Genomic DNA, 21097 nt, shown 5'->3' with positions numbered 1-21097 from the left:
CTATGAAGAATCCAATCAACAAGAAGGAGAGAAAGAGATCCCGGTTCAGATCTTGATAATGCTCTGCTATAGAAAGAAATCAAGGGCTAGAGATCTGAACGGAAGGAGTCATTATATTCCGCTGCACCCAATGTAAGGTTTCTTAAACTTTATATGTGTTTATTTCGTTGTTTTAAAAATTCATATTAGGATGTTAAGGAAACATACTTGTAAAGCCCGCTTAGTTAATTTGGAAATTAGCAGTTGTTTATGTTTAATTATGAAATTATTTATAGCTATTTAAATAATTTATTACTGTTATTTATGGAATTCAGAAATGCATGATTATGTCATCAGTAGTTTTTTTTATATTTTGCATTTCCGGTGTCCGGTATTTTGGAACTCGGCGTTTGGCTCAGTAGAAATCACAACTTAGTATGTTAGTAATTTGAGGACGGCTTTTAGACATTGGGAATGTCGGGAATGGTCGGGAATTTAGAATTTCCCAAAAATACCCCTTTAGTATGATTTTCATGATTTTATGGTGGAGGGGCAAAATGGTCTTTTTGCCCCATTAGTGTTTTGTCTTATGTGACTTTATGAAATGAAAAATAAATGTTATTTTATTTAATTGTTGGCTGAAATATAAGTTGATAAGTGGATTTATACTTATTTCTTTATTTTTACAAAACATAACACTTAGAAAAATTTACAACTTTCAAACACTCTCTCTCAAGCCTCTCTCTTTTCGGCCCTCTTTGAGCAGCAAGGAGGAGGAGTTTTCCTTGGTGATTCAAGTCCTTTTTGTGTTGATTTTATGATCCATAGTTGCTAGTAAGTGGTTCTCAACCCTTCTTTTTGTTCTTGATGTTTTTGAGGTGAAAATGGTAGGTTGCATGTTAGTTTGTAAAGCTGTATGTTGCTGTGTTTAATTGTTGTTTCCAGTAGCTTAATTAGGTTTTAAATGGATGGATTATATAGGTTTTAATGCATGCTAGTGGTGTTGTTTAAGCTTTGAATTTCCTATGCAAATATGTGATTTTTGAGAGAAAAGGTTCTATTTTGTTGCTGTGATGTTGAGGATGTTTGCTTGAGTTTCCAGAGGTTATTTTGAGCTTGATTATGTAGAATTAAGTTGGTTTGATTGCTTGTTAGGTGGATTTGCTCAAGTTTGAGTTTAGAACTCAAAGCTTGAGCTCCAATGGTGATTTTTGATTCTGTGGTTTCTGGGTTAGTTTGAGGCCTTAGAAATGTACTAGGGAAGGTATAGAACAGGTCTGGAAAGTTTGAACCAATTTGGGGTTGAATTGGTCGAGTTATGAATATTTGAGGTTGCTGCATGCGAGGAACCGGAATTCCGGTTGTGCATCCAGAATTCCGGATGGGGGTCCTGAATTTCCCAGAACCGGAATTCCGGTTGGGCAACCGGTCTACCGGTTGGGGGATTTTTCAGAACCCTAGTTTTCCTCGTTTTTATGGTTTTAGGGGTATTGCCATGCTTTTTATCGATAGGGAAACTTTTAGTTCCAAGTTTTAGTCCCCGGGAAGTGATTTAGCGTGTCACTTATAGCGTTGTGATTTTTATGGTTTAAGAGCCGATGTCCGCCGCTCGGCTTCGGTTCCGGTCGGGTTGGCCAAGCACACCTGAAATCGGAATCCAGGTAAGATTAGTATAACAATATGCATATGTAGATTACATGTTTAGCGTGCATGTAGGAAGCCTGCTAGTTTACATTAGTTATGTATATAGGCTTCGAACCATCCAACCCTGTCACGTCGGTACAGGCTGGAGTATGACCGACGGCGGAGTATGACCGGTTTGACCGATCAGTGACATTTGGTTGGTGGTTCGGTCTTATTGACCTATCCCGTCGGTACAGTGGAGTATGACCGACGGCGGAGTATGACCGGTTCGACCGATCAGGAGGATACTTGTCAATAGTACCGTCCCTGTGAACGTTCAAAACTCAGTACCATGTTGGACATGGCAGTAGTGGCTCAGTACCATGTTGGACATGGCAGTAGCGGGACTCAGTATCGTGTTGGACACGGCAGTTAGTATTATGTATGATATTATTATGCTTTTCTTACTGAGTCTGTCGACTCACAGTTTATGTTCATGTGTAGGTAAAGGCAAGGCTATAGCTGATGGACCGTGAGCGAGCTTATGAGATTGTACATGTCGGGGCGGTTAGGCCTGGAGCGTACGATCCTCGGGACAGCAAGGCTGAGTTTTTGTAACTGGTCGTTAGACGACTTTTGTTTTGATGTATCAGTTAAACAGTTAAACTTTTTGTAAATATTTTTATAATCGGGATCCCGAGTCTTTTGTAATATGGTTTACAAGTTTAATCAAAAAGCAAAATTTTAATTAATCACGTTTTTCCATAAACCTCGTTGATTAGCAACGAGCTGCACAGTACGTTTAAAAATCACGTAATACGCCTAAGTTAGTTAGGGTGTTACAATTTGGTATCGTAGCCGCTGTGTTGTCTTCCGAAGATCGTCACGACATGTACAATCATCATCAGCAGTTAGCTCGGTTCACGGTTCAGTAAGCCTTTATTGCTTTAGTAGTTTATTTTATTCAGTTATGAAAAAGAAAAGCCTGTTAGGAAGCATGTTAGTAGCCTGATAGTAGAATAGGCGCATGTTTCGTTTTTAATTTCCAAATTAAGCGGCATTAGTAAGCTCTCCTTGAATACGACCTGATATGCCAACTCTTGGTTTCGCAGGCGGTTCTAACTAGATGGACGCCAGGCGGACTACCAGGAGTCAGGGCAACTCCGTAGGGTCGAACCAAGGACAGGGAGCTCAGTTTCCCCCACCTGCTAGGGGCCGTGGTAGAGGTCCCCGAGGCAGGGCTCGTGGCCGGGGTGATGAGAACCCGCCACAGGCTGCCCAGGCTCCCCCAGCCGATCAGGGAGCCCCGACCTGGGAGTTACGGTTTGCGCAGATGCAAGCCGGATCGAAGAACAAGACCTCGAGATTCGAGAGGTTGAGACGGCGGGGTGCTCCTGCCGGTTCCGGTGCCCATAGTTCCGGTGGCACACCGCCCCCGCCGCCTGTGCCGAGATAGTGGTGGCGGCCCATAGATTGGAACCATTATATGAGCGGTTCCGGAAGCAAGCACCTCCGGTATTCCTGGGAGGTCCGGACGTAATGAAAGCCGAGCAATGGCTGACGGTGATCACCAAGATACTGAATTTCATGGGTGTCACCGGTAACGACAGAGTGGTGTGCGCCACGTTTCAGTTCCAGGAGGACGCGTTGGTATGGTGGGACATGGTGTCTCAGATCCATGACGTCACCACCATGACCTGGGAAAGGTTCCAGGAACTCTTCAACGCGAAGTATTACAATGAGGCGGTCAGAAGTGCCAAGAGGAAAGAGTTCGTTCACCTGACCCAGCAGGAGAACATGAGCGTCACTGAGTATACTACTCAGTTTGATCGGTTGGCGAGGTTAGCCTCGGGAATTGTGCCGACCGACTTCAGCAAGAAGGAGAAGTATCTGGACGGGTTGAATCCCAAGATCAGGCATGACCTGATGATCACCACAGACGACAGCACCACCTATGCTCAGATGGTGGAGAAGGCACTGCGAGCTGAGGGCGCAGTGGGGTGTATGTCAGAATCAGCCAGTACTCCGGTTGGTGGCGGGGCTCCTACCCCTCCTGCATCAGGTTATAGCAGGGGGAGTAGTGGTTCGGCCATTGATCAGAGGAAGAGGGCACCCACTGCTTCCGGTGGCTCGAGTCAGAACAAGAGGTTCCGGGGGAACCAGAATAGAGGGAGTCGTCTGGTGGTGCGAGACCCGATTCTCCTATCCCGAGTGCCCTAGCCGCAAGAGGCACCATCGGGGTGAGTGCAAAGGTCGGGGATGCTTTCATTGCGGCATGCCGGACACTTCAAGAGGGAATGTCCCCAGCTCCGACCTGAGGCACCGCGAGCTCCAGCGATACCCACTCCAGCCAGGGTGTTCGCTATCACGCAGGCTGATGCAGATGCCAGCCCATCAGTAGTCACAGGTCAGCTTTCTATTAACAACTCGCTATATTCAGTGCTGTTTGATTCTGGGGCTACACGTTCTTATGTGGCGGCCATAGTCTTTAGTAAGTTGGGTAGACCCTTTGATAGATATGAATTAGGGTTTGGAACCCTGTTACCTGGCGGAGAATGGGTTATCTCCAATAGGTGGATTAGGTCTATGCCGATCAGGATAGATGGTAGAGAGTTAAGCGCTGATCTGATAGAGATGAGCTTAGTCGAATTTGATATTATTTTAGGAATGGATTTCCTATCTAAATATTCGGCGAGCATTGATTGTAAGAGGAAGATGGTGGTCTTCCAACCGGAAAGTGAAGAACCGTTTGTATTTGTGGGTTCAGTTCAGGGATCTCGGATCCCGGTGATCTCGGCTATGTCAGCGAGAGAATTGTTGCACGGCGGGTGCTTAGGGTTTCTGGCCGTGGTAGTGGACACCACTCGGCCAGACACCATTCGGCCAGAGGACATCAGAGTGGTTCGGGAATTTTTAGACGTATTTCCCGAAGAACTTCCAGGGTTACCACCTCAGCGGGAGATTGATTTTGTGATTGACTTGGCACCAGGGGTGGATCCGGTTTCCAAAGCCCCATATAGAATGGCTCCAGCTGAACTTAAGGAATTAAAGATTCAGCTCCAAGGGTTGCTTGACATAGGGTTCATTCGGCCCAGTGTGTCACCCTGGGGAGCCCCGGTTTTGTTCGTCAAGAAGAAGGATGGATCTATGAGGATGTGCATCGACTACAGGGAATTGAACAAGCTGACGGTGAAGAATAAATATCCATTACCTAGGATCGATGACTTGTTCGATCAGCTTCAGGGGAAGACGGTCTTTTCTAAGATTGATCTCCGTTCGGGTTATCATCAGTTGAGGATCCGAGAGGAGGACATTCCAAAGACGGCTTTCCGCACTAGGTATGGACATTACGAGTTCCTGGTTATGTCATTCGGACTAACCAATGCTCCTGCAAAGATTCATGGACACGATGAATAGAGTATTCAAGGATTTCCTCGATATCTGTGTGATTGTGTTTATCGACGACATCCTCGTGTACTCTCAATCAGAAGAGGAGCATGAGTTACATCTTCAGATGGTACTGCAACGACTTCGAGAACATAAGCTCTACGCCAAGTTCAAGAAATGTGAGTTCTGGTTGTCTCAGGTGTCCTTCCTAGGGCACATTGTGAGTAAAGATGGGATCAAGGTGGATCCCGGGAAGATTGAATCCGTCAGGGATTGGCCGAGACCGAAGAACGGTGACGGAGATCGAAGCTTCTTGGGATTAGCTGGGTACTACCGTAGGTTCGTGGAGGGGTTCTCCAAAATTTCAATGCCCCTAACCGAGCTTACAAAGAAGAATCAGCGATTTATCTGGTCAGATAAATGCGAAGCTAGTTTTCAGGAGCTGAAACAGAGGTTGATTACTGCTCCGGTACTAGCTTTGCCTTCGGACGAGGAGAAGTTCGTAGTCTACTGTGACGCATCCAAACAGGGTTTGGGGTGTGTATTGATGCAAGCCGACCGGGTTATCGCTTATGCCTCCCGTCAGTTAAAGGATTATGAACAACGATACCCGACTCATGATTTAGAATTAGCCGCAGTGGTTTTTGCACTGAAGATTTGGCGACATTACCTGTATGGAGAGAAGTGTGAGATCTATACCGACCATAAGAGTCTCAAGTATTTCTTTACTCAGAAAGATTTGAACATGAGACAAAGGCGTTGGTTGGAATTAGTGAAGGATTACGATTGCGAGATCCTCTATCATCCCGGAAAAGCCAATGTAGTGGCCGATGCCCTGAGCAGAAAGGGTCCCGGGGAAGTAGCTAGCATGGTTCAGATCTCACCCCAGCTAGCTGAGGATATGGTTAGATCCAGCATTGAGTTTGTGGTAGGTCAGCTTCACAACTTGACGTTGCAATCTGATCTATTAGAAAGAATAAAAGTCGCTCAGATGACAGATCCGGAGTTAGTAAAAATCCGAGATGAGGTATTGGCTGGTCAAGCCAAGGACTTTTCAGTGTCAGATAGTGGGATGCTTTTGTATAAAGCCAGGGTTTGTGTTCCGAACAGTGTGGAACTGAGAAATGAGATTTTTGAGGAGGCTCATTCTACCCCATATTCTCTGCATCCCGGCACCACCAAGATGTACCGAGATTTGAAACCGTACTTCTGGTGGAGCGGTATGAAGAAGAATTTAGTAGAATTCGTATCGAGATGCCTCACTTGTCAGCAGATTAAGGCTGAACATCAGAGACCAGCAGGGTTGTTGCAGCCTCTAACCCTACCAGAATGGAAATGGGAAGATATTACGATGGATTTTGTGGTCGGGTTACCTAGGACCACGGGTTTGTATGATTCCATCTGGGTAGTGGTGGACCGATTTACGAAATCTGCTCATTTTCTGCCGGTTAGAACAACGTTCACAGTGGATCAGTTGGCAGAACTGTACGTCAGAGAGATAGTGAGACTTCACGGGGTACCGAAGTCTATAGTTTCGGACAGGGATCCGAAATTCACCTCCAAATTTTGGCAAAGTTTGCAACGGGCAATGGGTACGAAGCTAAAATTCAGTACAGCATTCCATCCTCAGACAGATGGTCAGTCCGAAAGGACAATTCAGATATTGGAGGATATGTTGAGAGCCTGTGTTATGGACTTTGAAGGCTCATGGAGTAAGTATCTACCATTGATAGAATTCTCGTACAACAACAGTTATCAGAGTACGATAGGGATGGCTCCCTATGAACTGTTGTACGGTAGGAAATGCAGATCCCCTATCCACTGGGATGAGACAGGGGAGAGGAAATACCTAGGTCCAGAGTCAGTTCAGCGGACCAATGAGGCAATAGAAAAGATAAAAGCTAGAATGCTTGCCTCACAGAGCAGACAGAAGAGTTACGCAGATCCGAAACGCAGAGATGTTGAGTTCCAAGTAGGGGAACATGTGTTTTTACGAGTATCTCCGATGAAGGGGATTAAACGTTTCGGGAAAAGAGGCAAGTTATGCCCTAGATTTACTGGACCTTTCGAGATTCTCGAGAAGATAGGTCAAGTGGCATATCGGTTAGCATTGCCTCCAGCCTTGTCAGCAGTGCACAACGTATTCCATGTCTCAATGTTGAGAAAATACGTTTCAGACCCCTCTCATATACTCAGTTATGAGAGTCTTCAACTTCAACCAGATATGACTTATGAGGAACAGCCAGTGCAGATCCTGGATAGAAAGGATAAAGTCCTTCGGAATAAGACCATAGCATTGGTCAAGGTTCTCTGGAGAAACAGCAAGGTGGAGGAAGCCACCTGGGAGCTAGAGTCAGATATGAGGGCTCAATATCCAGAGTTATTCAGGTTAGATTTCGGGGACGAAATCCTTTTAAGGAGGGAATAGTTGTAAAGCCCGCTTAGTTAATTTGGAAATTAGTAGTTGTTTATGTTTAATTATGAAATTATTTATAGCTATTTAAATAATTTATTACTGTTATTTATGGAATTCAGAAATGCATGATTATGTCATCAGTAGTTTTTTTTATATTTTGCATTTCCGGTGTCCGGTATTTTGGAACTCGGCGTTTGGCTCAGTAGAAATCACAACTTAGTATGTTAGTAATTTGGGGACGGGTTTTAGACATTGGGAATGTCGGGAATGGCCGGGAATTTAGAATTTCCCAAAAATACCCCTTTAGTATGATTTTCATGATTTTATGGTGGAGGGGCAAAATGGTCTTTTTGCCCCATTAGTGTTTTGTCTTATGTGACTTTATGAAATGAAAAATAAATGTTATTTTATTTAGTTGTTGGCTGAAATGTAAGTTGATAAGTGGATTTATACTTATTTCTTTATTTTTACAAAACATAACACTTAGAAAAATTTACAACTTTCAAACACTCTCTCTCAAGCCTCTCTCTTTTCGGCCCTCTTTGAGCAGCAAGGAGGAGGAGTTTTCCTTGGTGATTCAAGTCCTTTTTGTGTTGATTTTATGATCCATAGTTGCTAGTAAGTGGTTCTCAACCCTTCTTTTTGTTCTTGATGTTTTTGAGGTGAAAATGGTAGGTTGCATGTTAGTTTGTAAAGCTGTATGTTGCTGTGTTTAATTGTTGTTTCCAGTAGCTTAATTAGGTTTTAAATGGATGGATTATATAGGTTTTAATGCATGCTAGTGGTGTTGTTTAAGCTTTGAATTTCCTATGCAAATATGTGATTTTTGAGAGAAAAGGTTCTATTTTGTTGCTGTGATGTTGAGGATGTTTGCTTGAGTTTCCAGAGGTTATTTTGAGCTTGATTATGTAGAATTAAGTTGGTTTGATTGCTTGTTAGGTGGATTTGCTCAAGTTTGAGTTTAGAACTCAAAGCTTGAGCTCCAATGGTGATTTTTGATTCTGTGGTTTCTGGGTTAGTTTGAGGCCTTAGAAATGTACTAGGGAAGGTATAGAACAGGTCTGGAAAGTTTGAACCAATTTGGGGTTGAATTGGTCGAGTTATGAATATTTGAGCTTGCTTTCGCGAGGAACCGGAATTCGGTTGTGCATCCGAATTCGGATGGGGTCCCGAATTTCCCGAACCGAATTCCGGTTGGGCAACCTGGTCTAGGTTGGGGGATTTTTCAGAACCCTAGTTTTCCTCGTTTTTATTGTTTTAGGGGTATTGCCATGCTTTTTATCGATAGGGAAACTTTTAGTTCCAAGTTTTAGTCCCCGGGAAGTGATTTAGCGTGTCACTTATAGCGTTGTGATTTTTATGGTTTAGGAGCCGATGTCCGCCGCTCAGCTTCAGTTCCAGTCAGGTTGACCGGCACACCTGAAATCGGAATCCAGGTAAGATTAGTATAACAGTATGCATATGTAGATTACATGTTTAGCGTGCATGTAGGAAGCCTGCTAGTTTACATTAGTTATGTATATAGGCTTCGAACCATCCAACCCTGTCACGTCGGTACAGGCTGGAGTATGACCAAGAATGGCGGAGTATGACCGGTTTGACCGATCAGTGACATTTTGTTGGTGGTTCGGTGCTATTGACCTATCCCGTCGGTACGAGCTGGAGTATGACCACGGCGGAGTATGACCGGTTCGACCGATCAGGAGGATACTTGTCAATAGTACCGTCCCTGTGAACGTTCAAAACTCAGTACCATGTTGGACATGGCAGTAGTGGCTCAGTACCATGTTGGACATGGCAGTAGCGGGACTCAGTATCGTGTTGGACACGGCAGTTAGTATTATGTATGATATTATTATGCTTTTCTTACTGAGTCTGTCGACTCACAGTTTATGTTCATGTGTAGGTAAAGGCAAGGCTATAGCTGATGGACCGTGAGCGAGCTTATGAGATTGTACATGTCGGGGCGGTTAGGCCTGGAGCGTACGATCCTCGGGACAGCAAGGCTGAGTTTTTGTAACTGGTCGTTAGACGACTTTTGTTTTGATGTATCAGTTAAACAGTTAAACTTTTTGTAAATATTTTTATAATCGGGATCCCGAGGCTTTTGTAATATGGTTTACAAGTTTAATCAAAAAGCAAAATTTTAATTAATCACGTTTTTCCATAAACCTCGTTGATTAGCAACGAGCTGCACAGTACGTTTAAAAATCACGTAATACGCCTAAGTTAGTTAGGGTGTTACAATACTTGTTAGTAAATCTAGGTCCTGGTAAAATAATTCCAACAACTAGTATCAGAGCCATAGTAATGATTTACTTTCATGTAATATGAATTAAAACGATGTTTGTGTTGATTTGGATGGTTTCATGATGGTTTATGTGCTTTTGTGATGAATGTATGTGAATTACGAAATTTTTCCATGAAAATATTTTTATTTTATTTCAGAAATTTTTTTATTTGGATTTCTTGTGAAAAATTAAGCAATTTTGGTTTTTACGGAACTCAATTCCGATAAAAATTGAAAAAGTTATGAATTTTGGAAGTTTCGGGTTGAGTTGGTGCATCGAGTGCACCAGGCACTCGAACAAGTCGGGTTCCGCACGCGTGACAGGGGAAAAATTCCCTGTCTGAAGCGCACGCACGCAGGCCTTTGAACATGATGCTGTTGGAAATTATTTTACCAGGATCTTAGATCTACTTAAAAGTATGTTGATTAACAACCTAAATATGAACTTCTAAAACGATTATAAATTAAACACATATAAAGTATGAGAAACCTTACATTGGGTGCAGCAGAATATTATGTCTCCTTCCACTCAGATCTCTAACCTTTGTATCCTTTCTGTCGCAGATTATTATCAAGATCTGAGCCCGAATGTCCTTCTTGTTGAATGTCTTTTTTCACGATCTTCCTCACTATGATTGAGGTACTACTTGCTGTGTGTGGGCACTACTCTATCACTAAGAGGTTCGAAATTTACAATGAAGAAGAAAGAGAGGAAGGTGGCGGCTAGGTAAGAGTGAAAGGCTCAGGTTTTTCTCTGAAGGAAACAAGATGTGAAGGTCACTTTTTCATGAAGCCATCACTATCTATTTATAGCATGCCACATAGGGTTAGGTTTGAATTATTTGGCATTAAAATAATAAAAATATTAAATGATAAATCCTACTAAGGTGGCCGGCCATGGCTAGTGGATTTGGGCCTCACTTTTGCAATTTTGCTGTTTTATCATTTCTGCATCTCATTTTCTCAAAAATGCCAATTTTCAAATTCAACCATTTAAATGCCAATTCTAACTATTTAATAACTATAAATAATTATTAAATAATATTGTCATTTATCATATTTATTAATTGGACCATACAAAGTATCTTAATTAACAAATATGCCCTAAAAACTCTTTCTTTACAATTTCACCCTTGCTTAGTGAAAAATTCACAAATAGACATAGTCTAATTTGAGAATTATAATTGATTAATCAAAACCAATTAAATGAGTCTTACAAGTAATATTGTCTCAACTAATGGGGGGACCATGGGTCTATATATCCGAGCTTCCAATAAGCAGATCAAGAATTTACATCCTAAATTCACTGACTTGTTAATTCTTCGTTGAATCCACGCATAGAACTTAGAATTACACTCTTAGTATATAGAACGCTCTATATGTTCCACCATATAGACACGTCATTAGTTATCCATTGTTACAATCCTAATTTGATCAATGATTCTATGTATAGATGATCTACACTATAAAGGAATTAGATTACCGTGACACCCTACAATGTATTTTATCCTTAAAAACATTTAACCCCGTATAAATGATATTTCAGCTAAGTGAAATGAGTACTCCACCATTTATTTTCGTTTGGTCAAGCTCGAAGGAAATCATCCTTTACTTTCTATTTGCCAGATAGATGCTATAGATTCCATATTTATATTAGCGCTCCCACTCAATTGCACTACCGTGTTCCCAAAATGTACGTATCACCCTGATCCAAAAGTAGGCTTAACTAACAAATCAAAGAACCCGAATAACACTCTTGAGATTGAACCTAATCATATCAGGATTAAGATCATTTGATCTAGGATCAACTAGGCGATATTGACTTGAATAGATATTACGGTAAGTTTAATAAATCTATGTCAAAGTTCAATATCGGTCCCTACCGATGCATACTCCATGCACCCAACCCAAGCTTTACTTTAACCAATGCTCTGGAAAGAACATAGCAATTTTCCAAATGCAAGTAAACTCTGTTGTAGATTATCATATCAGTAAAACCCTGTGTTTTGATAAATCTAGGAATCTTTATTTACATAGTCATGTTTACTTTCCACTGTGTTGACAACGCAATAAACAGGATCAAGTATGTGAAAAGGGTTTGGATGAATTTATAAATCAAATAGACAAGTAATTTATAAGATGAACCAAAACATACAAATGAATGAAAAATACTTCTGTTTCTTTATTGATATTGAATAAAATGGATTACATTGAAATGGAGTTTTATTTAGGGCATAAAACCCAACAAACTCCCACTTGCACTAATATAAAACTAATCAGTACATATCAATTAATCCTAAATTCTGACGGTGCTTTTCAAATGCAGTCACTGCCAAGACTTTGGTGAATGCATCAGCTAAGTTGTCTTCTGTGTCCACTTTCTCAACCAGTACATCCCCTCTTGCCACATATTCTCTAATGATGTGATACTTCCTTTCTATATGTTTGCTTCTCTTGTGACTTCGAGGTTCCTTACTATTGGCTATTGCTCCATTATTATCACAAAGTAGGACCAGAGGCTTCTCCATTCTAGGCACGACACCGATACTGGTGAAGAACTTTCTCAGCCAGACAAGCTCTTTAGCAGCTTATGGTGCTGCTATGTATTCTGCTTCCATCGTAGAGTCTGAAATCGCGGTTTGTTTAGCACTTCTCCAAACCACTGCTCCACCCCCAAGAGTAAACACTATCCCAGATGTAGATTTCCTGTCTTCAAGACATGCCTGGAAATCTGAATCGGTATAGCCTATGGGATTTAAAGCACCACCCTTGTAGACTAACACAAGATTTCTTGTACTCTTTAAGTATTTCAGAATATACTTAACTGCATTCCAATGTTCCTGACCTGGATTTGATTGATACCTGCTCACGATTCCAACTGCATAGCAGATGTCAGGTCTAGTGCATAACATTGCATACATTAGACTTCCAACTGCAGAAGCATAAGGAATTTTCGCCATGTCCTCTATCTCTTGAGGATCAGTAGGAGACTGTTCCTTAGATAGACGAATACCATATCTAGAAGGCATATTCGCCCCATTGGTGTTGTTCATGGAGAATCTCTCTAAAACTTTGTCAATGTAAGTTGTTTGAGAGAGAGCAAGAGATCTGTTCTTCCGGTTTCTGATAATCTGAATACCAAGAACATAGGCTGCCTCACCCAAATCTTTCATATCGAATTGAGTGTCAAGCCATTCCTTGATGTTAGTCATTTTCTTGATATTGTTTCCAATAATCAAAATGTCGTCAACATAAAGGACCAGGAATACTACTACTTGGTCTTCCTTGAGTTGGTAAACACAAGGTTCATCTTCATTCTGAAGAAAGCCGTAGGTCTTGATGATTTTATCAAACCTTTTGTTCCATGAGCAAGAAGCTTGCTTAAGTCCATAGATAGACTTATTTAATTTGCAAACTTTCTTTTCCTGCCCTGGAAGAACATAGCCTTCTGGTTGCTCCATATAGATGGTTTCTTCAAGTACCCCATTAAGGAAGGCTCTCTTGACATCCATTTGCCAGATTTCATAATCGAAAGCGGCAGCTATGGAGAGAAGAATTCGGATGGATTTGAGCATGGCGACAGGACTAAAAGTTTCCTCATAGTCCAGACCTTCTCTTTGGGTATAACCCTTGGCTACCAGTCTAGCTTTAAAAGTTTCGACTTCGCCTCCAGCGCTTCTTTTCTTCTTGTAAACCCACTTACATCCGATTGGACGATAGTCATCGGGTGCGTCTACATATTCCCAGACTTTGTTCTTTTTCATGGAATCCACCTGTGAATCCATGCCGGCTGACCATCGTTTCCATTGCGAACTTGCCATTGCCTGTTTATAGGTTAATGGGTCGTCATCAATACCGTCACCAACGACCATATTGATTTCACCATCCAAGCCATAACGAGCTGGTTTTGTTGAAACCCTCCCACTACGACGAGGAGCAGTGATCTTCTGAAAAGGAACTTTGGTAGTAGTTTTCTCAGTTGGTTCGACTGAGGGAGTGGGATTATCCTCTTCTTGAGTGGAAGAGGACGGAACATTGGAAGGAGTTATATCTGCAAGCAATTTCCTCCAATACTACTTTACTTTGTGGTTTGAAATTCTTAATATAGTCATCTTCAAGGAAACTGGCGTTTGTGGAAACAAACACTTTATCATCCTTGCGACTATAAAATAGTCCACCCCTAGTCTCTTTAGAATTTTTGACAAACATACAAACCTCAGTTCGCTTTTCAAGTTTGCCATCTTTCTTTCTTAAGACATGAGCAGGGCACCCCCAGATTCTATAATGGCGTAAACTAGGTGTACGACCATTCCATAGTTCTAAAGGTGTCTTAGGGACTGATTTAGATGGAACAATATTTAAAATGTCAGTTTCCATCTAAATTGCATATCCCCAGAAGGACGTAGGTAGAGTTGAATAACTAAGCATGGACCTAACCATTTCCAAAAGTGTGCGATTCCTTCTTTCTGCAACTCCATTTTGTTGTGGAGTGCTAGGGGCAGTTAATTAGGATTCAATGCCAAGTTCGATCAAATGATCTTTGAACTGCATATCCATATATTCTCCACCCCTATCAGTTCGCAAGATCTTTAACGTTTTACCTAATTGGTTTTGAGCCAATGCTTGAAATTCCTGAAACTTTTCAAACATTTCAGATTTCTTATGCATAAGGTAAATATGTCCATATCTAGAGTAATCGTCAATGAAAGTGACAAAGTACTCATAACCACCTCGGGCTTTTACATTCAAAGGTCCGCAAACATCTGAATGCACTAACCCTAGGGGTTGTTTGGCATGCTCTCCCTTTGTAAAGAAAGAACTTTTGGTCATCTTTCCTTCTAGGCAAGACTCGCAAACAGGTAATTCACCTAAGACGACATTTTTTAATGGACCGTCTTTGGTTAGCCTATTTAGTCTGTCATAGCCTATGTGACCTAAACGTAAATGCCATAGATATGTTTCATTATCATCATCGATCTTTTGCTTTTTGTAGTTTCTAGGTTTAGCTACTTTAAAAAATTCGTTATGTAGGGCAAATGGTGTTTTTGGTCTAAGAACATAAAGCCCCTATTCCATGGATGCAACACAAATATGAATGTCATTTCGATAAATGGTAGAACCAGAACTCAAAAAATCTAATTTGTATTGTTGCAATTGTAAGCATGAAACAGAAATCAAGTTTCTACTGAAATTTGGAATGTATAAGACATTGTCTAATTCCAAAATTCTGTTTTGAAACTTGAGTTTGGCTTTTCCTCTAGCTCTAACAGAAACCATTTCACCATTACCAACCTTAAGTTTCAACTCTCCGGATTTCAAATAATTCCATTTCTCAAGCAATTGCAATGGACAACTTACATGGTTTGTAGACCCAGAATCAAGAATCCAAATGGATTTATCATTCTCTAAAACACATGATTCGAAGACTAAAGTATCACTGCTTATTCGTTTGTGAATTGTTGTTCTTGCTGGTTCATTTTGTTGTGAAGTATAACTTGAGGAAGTGGAATCACTTTCTCTTATCTTCTCAACTGAGCTTGAATCAGTAGGATTTATGGAGTTATGAACTATTTTCTCTTCAGAGTGAACAATTCCCAGCTTATCTGCTTTCTGAAATTTCATGTTCATCATGAGCACATGTGAAGTATTACTCTGACCAGGAGTTTATATCTTCAAGTTCATTTGCTAAGATATTAACTAGGAGTGGATTGGGATGAGGGTTATTTGCACTACAACATATCAATAAAACAGAAGTAAGTTTTGGTTCAATAAATTCATACACAAGTTCAGAAAATAACAAATAATCACATATGTTATAAAAATACTAAATCTAACATAGTTTATTTTCCAAGGTTTCCAACATAATGAAATACAGTGTCCCAGTAGGCGAGAGTCAAAGATAACATTATTTGAATAGAGTAGTCAGCTCATCTAAAATAAAACCATTTTAGCAACCTTTTATTCGATCAAAATGAGAATCCAACGTTGTCCTGGTAGGCGAGAGTCAATGTTATTCTCATTTTATGAGCTTCCACCATTGTTTCATGTTTTATGAGTTTATCTCTAAGTAGTCACCGTAGGGGAGAGTCTAATAGAGACGAAAACTCACAAAACACTTATCAAATGAGATCTTACGGTGTTAAAAGTTTTCAACAAATAACCATCCATAAGGGGGACGAAGTCTAGCGTTTCGAGGTTATATTGAAAAAATTTAACTATTGTAAGACCAACAATGGAGATCGAATATCTTTTGATTAAAGCTCATTATTTAAAAAAAATATTTATATTATTTAATCATCTGTTCCATATTTTAATAATGAAAAATTACAAATTAAAATTGGTTTTAAAAAAAATTATATAAAAAATATCCAACTTTAATTAAATTTCAATTATTATATAAATTCGAAAAATAAATTCAAAAAAAATGGAACAAATTTGAAAATATCTTGTTTAAGTTGTTTAGAAAAATCTAAAAAAAATCAACTTAAATATCTTTCAAATTAGATTTAATTAAATATGAAAATTAAGTTGTAACCACTTAATTTGAAAATATTCCATTTTAAGTTTATATTTGAAAAAATATAAACTTGAAAAATATCTAAAGAATCTTAATAACCAATTCCTAAAATTCCTCAACTTAATTTTGAAATTTAAAATTCAAAAGATATTCAGATTTAAGTTGATTAGTTAGAAATAACTAATTTTCAACTTAAATAGGAATATTTAATGAAATAATTTAAATTAAGCTTCAGAAAAAATCTAGTTGGTTATAATTCTATATTTAATTAAAACAAGAAAATACATATACTTTAGCTTTGAATATAATTCATTAAATTATGTTTTTCTTAAATTAATTCCAAAATAAATAAAATTAATTATGTTGCTAATCAATTTTATTAGGTTAAACTAATTTAATTAACCTAGTACAATTATCCAAATCAGGCAAATAGGCCTTCACAATTGGGGTAGTTCATGTGAGGAGGAGCTGGGTTCAGTATGTCGTACCCACTTCTATTGGCCCCCAACTCTCACACAAGGCCCAAAAGAGAGGAATTTATCCTTAAAATGAACAACTGTTATTAATTGAATAGGCCCAAAAACTAAATGGGCCTAAATAAAATCTATCAAAATCTATGACATTTTATTTAGCAACAACAACCTATATGCATCTATAATAAAAGTAAACATATAGGCACACAGGTACACATTTGGATGGATCCTATCATGTTGCTAGGTCATACACAGATGAAAGAAGATTGTAAAATTTACCTGTTACAAATTATTTACTTGACCTATTGACAATTGAACCATGGTTAAAATCAGATCATTGGATCTGTCAACAAGTTAACCGTGGCAATTTAGATCAAGCAATAATAGGTTTTATAAAACTTACACATAAGCTAAAACACATACTCCTGCAACAAGATAAATTGGATAGTTTGATGTAGGATTTATTTAATTTTAAATAATTATTTTTGAAAATAATTAATAAATAAAAAAAAATATTTTCATTATTTAAAATGAAATAAAATAATAAAAAAATTTAAAATTAAACCTACAATTTTTTAAAAAATAGGTTTCAACTAACCTAAATATCATTTAAAAAAAAATTGCTAACCACATTTTAAATTTTTAAAGTTATTTTATAAATTAAATATAAAAATAAAAAATAAATATTTTTCAAATTTTTTAATTTAATTTAAATAAAAATAACAAAATTTAAAAAATTAGCAAAATATCTTATTTCTATTTAAAATTACATGATTATAGTAATCTTATTTTAAATTTAAATAGGGTCAAATTATTTAAAAAAAAATTTAATTTAAAAAATATTTAATATTTGACCTTTAAATTTAAAAAATAAGACAAAATGATCAAATTTAAAAATAAGATATAAAATCAAGCAAAAAGATAGATTTTTACGTGTTTTTCAAATTCAAATTACACTAATATTTAAAATTAAATTTAAAAAATTCAAATTAATTTATTTCTGATATTAGATTTGAAAATTGAAAAGTAAAAATCAAAATACAAAACTACACAAAAAATCGGAAGTTAATTCCATGAAATAGCATGAAAAATCGAAGAAAACGAAAGAATTTGCGAGCTCTACGGACAGTATGCATTGCATACTGTCCGCGCGCGGGCATGGGGTGGACTGACCGAGAAACCTCGGCGCAGGAGGCTGCTAGCAGCCTCTCCACGCGCACAAGGGAGGTTTTCAGACACAAAATCGTGTCTGTGCGCGTGTTGTCCGAGGGAAGCCCCTCATCCGCGCGCGTGGGGTAGTTGCACCATCCCGATATTTTCCGATTTTCAAAAATTCAAAACTAATTCTAATAAAATCAAAATTAAGTTCTGTAAAAAAGTAAATTGCTTAATTTTTTCCAAACTATCCAACAAAAATAATTCCAGAAACAGATTTTCAATTATTTTTCACGAAAATTCACAAACATCAATCAATCATCATACAACACATAAAACAACATGATACCATCCAAATCACAAACAAATCGTTTAAGTCTAAATTTCTTGCAAGAAAATCAATTACCATGGCTCTGAGGCCAGTTTTTGGAAATTATTTTACCAGGATCTTAGATCTACTCACAAGTATGTTGATTAACACCCTAAATATGAACTTCTAAAACGATTATAAATTAAACACATATAAAGTATGAGAAACCTTACATTGGGTGCAACGGAATAATATGTCTCCTTCCACTCAGATCTCTAACCCTTGTATCCTTTCTGTCGCAGAGTATTATCAAGATCTGAGCCCGAATGTCCTTCTTGTTGAATGTCTTTCTTCACGATCTTCCTCACTATGATAAAGGTACTACTTGCTGTGTGTGGGCACTACTCTATCACTAAGAGGTTTGAAATTGACAATGAAGAAGAAGGAGAGGAAGGTGGCAGCTAGGTTAGAGTGAAAGGCTCAGGTTTTTCTCTGAAGGAAACAAGATGTGAAAGTCACTTTTTCATGAAGCCATCACTATCTATTTATAGCATGCCACATAGGGTTAGGTTTGAATTATTTGGCATTAAAATAATAAAAATATTAAATGATAAATCCTACAAAGGTGGCCGGCCATGGCTAGTGGATTTGGGCCTCACTTTTGCAATTTTGCTGTTTTATCAATTCGGCATCTCATTTTCTCAAAAAGGCCAATTTTCAAATTCAACCATTTAAATGCCAATTCTAACTATTTAATAACTATAAATAATTATTAAATAATATTGTCATTTATCATATTTATTAATTGGACCATACAAAGTATCTTAATTAACAAATATGCCCTAAAAACTCTTTCTTTACAATTTCGCCCTTGCTTAGTGAAAAATTCACAAATAGACATAATCTAATTTGAGAATTATAATTGATTAATCAAAACCAATTAAATGAGTCTTACAAGTAATATTGTCTCAACTAGTGGGGGGGACCATGGGTCTATATATCTGAGCTTCCAATAAGCAAATCAAGAATTTACATCCTAAATTCACTGACTTATTAATTCTTCGTTGAATCCACGCATAGAACTTAGAATTGCACTCTCAGTATATAGAACGCTCTATATGTTCCACCATATAGACACGTCATTAGTTATCCATTGTTATAATCCTAATTTGATCAATGATCCTCTATATAGATGATCTACACTGTAAAGGGATTAGATTACCGTGACACCCTACAATGTATTTTATCCTTAAAACACTTGACCCCGTATAAATGATATTTCAGCTAAGTGAAATGAGTACTCTGTTAGGTTTTGTGCCCTAAATAAAACCCATTTCAATATAATCAGATTTACTTATTAATAAAGATCAGAAATAACATTTTATGTTGCATGGTTCACATGATTTATTTCATGATTATATATATAAGTATGAATTCTATTTAAGTCCAGAACATATGAATTTGTTAAAGATTATAGTGTTGTCAGCACAGTGGAATATAATCTTTATAATATGTTCGAAAGTTTATTCCCTGATTTGTCAGAACACTGTATTTAGACTGACATTGTATGATCAGCGATAGGTATTCTTACACCTTGGAAAAGTGTTATGTCTATTCCAGGATATCGGCAAAGTTTACCAGTATCGGATGTATGGAGTATACATCGGAAGGGACCGATATTGAACTTTGATCAACAGGCCTGTTGATCCTAGATCAAATGATCTTAATCTTGATATGATTAGGTTCAATCTCAAGAGTGTTATTCGTGTTCTTTGATTTTTTAGTTAAGCCTACTTTTGGGTCAGGGTGATACATACATTTTGGGAACACGGTAGTGCAATTGAGTGGGAGCGCTAACATAAATATGGAATCTATAGCTTCTATCTGGCGAATAAAAAGTAAAGGATGATTTCCTTCGAGCTTAACCAAACGAAAATAAATGGTGGAGTACTCATTTAACTTAGCTGAAATATCATTTATACAGGGTTAAGTGTTTTAAGGATAAAATACATTGTAGGGTGTTACGGTAATTTAATCCCTTTACAGTGTAAATCATCTATATAGAGGATCATTGATCAAATTAAGATTATAACAATGGATAACTAATGACGTATCTATATCATGGAACATATAGAGCGTTCTATATGACTGAGAGTGCAATTTCAAGTTCTAAGAGTGGATTCAATAAGGAATTAATAAGTTAGGGAATTTACTTGGTAAATTCGGTTCGACTTATTGGAAACTCGGTTATATAGACCCATGGTCCCCATACTAGTTGAGACCATACTACTTGTAAGACTCAGTTAATTGATTTTAATTAATCAATTATAATTCTAAAAGTTAGACTATGTCTACTTTATGAATTTTCACTAAGCAAGGGCGAAATTATAAAGAAAAGAGATTCTAGGTTTATTTATTAATTAAGAGACTTTATATGTCTAAATTAATAAATATATTAAATGGCAATATTATTTAATAATTATTTTTAAGTTATTAAATAATTAGAATTGGCATTTAAAAGGTTAAATTAGAAAAATGGTATTTTTGAGAAAATGGGAATGAGAAATAACAAAATGGGAAAGTTGCAAAGTGAGGCCCAATTTCCTTAAATGGCCGCCCACTATGCAAAGCCCTTTACTATTTTATTTTTTCATTATTTTAATGCCATACAATTCTAACCTAAACCTAGAGGGCATTCTATAAATAGAAAGTGTTTGCTTCAGGAAACTTACACAACATGCATCTCATTCCTTCAGAGCAAACTTTCTACACGCCACTTTCTCTCTCTTTTCTTCTCTAAAATTTCGAAACCCTTGAGTGATAGAGTAGTGCCCACACACATCAAGTGGTACCTCAATCATAGTATGTAAGACTATGGAAAATCATCATCAAAGAAGGAGAGAAAGAAATCCAGATTCAGATCTTGATTATGCTCTGCTACAGAAAG

This window comes from Cannabis sativa, chromosome 3, assembly GCF_029168945.1.
Source record: "Cannabis sativa cultivar Pink pepper isolate KNU-18-1 chromosome 3, ASM2916894v1, whole genome shotgun sequence".
In the NCBI taxonomy this organism is placed as follows: domain Eukaryota; kingdom Viridiplantae; phylum Streptophyta; class Magnoliopsida; order Rosales; family Cannabaceae; genus Cannabis; species Cannabis sativa.
Note: the sequence above shows the minus strand (reverse complement) of the source record.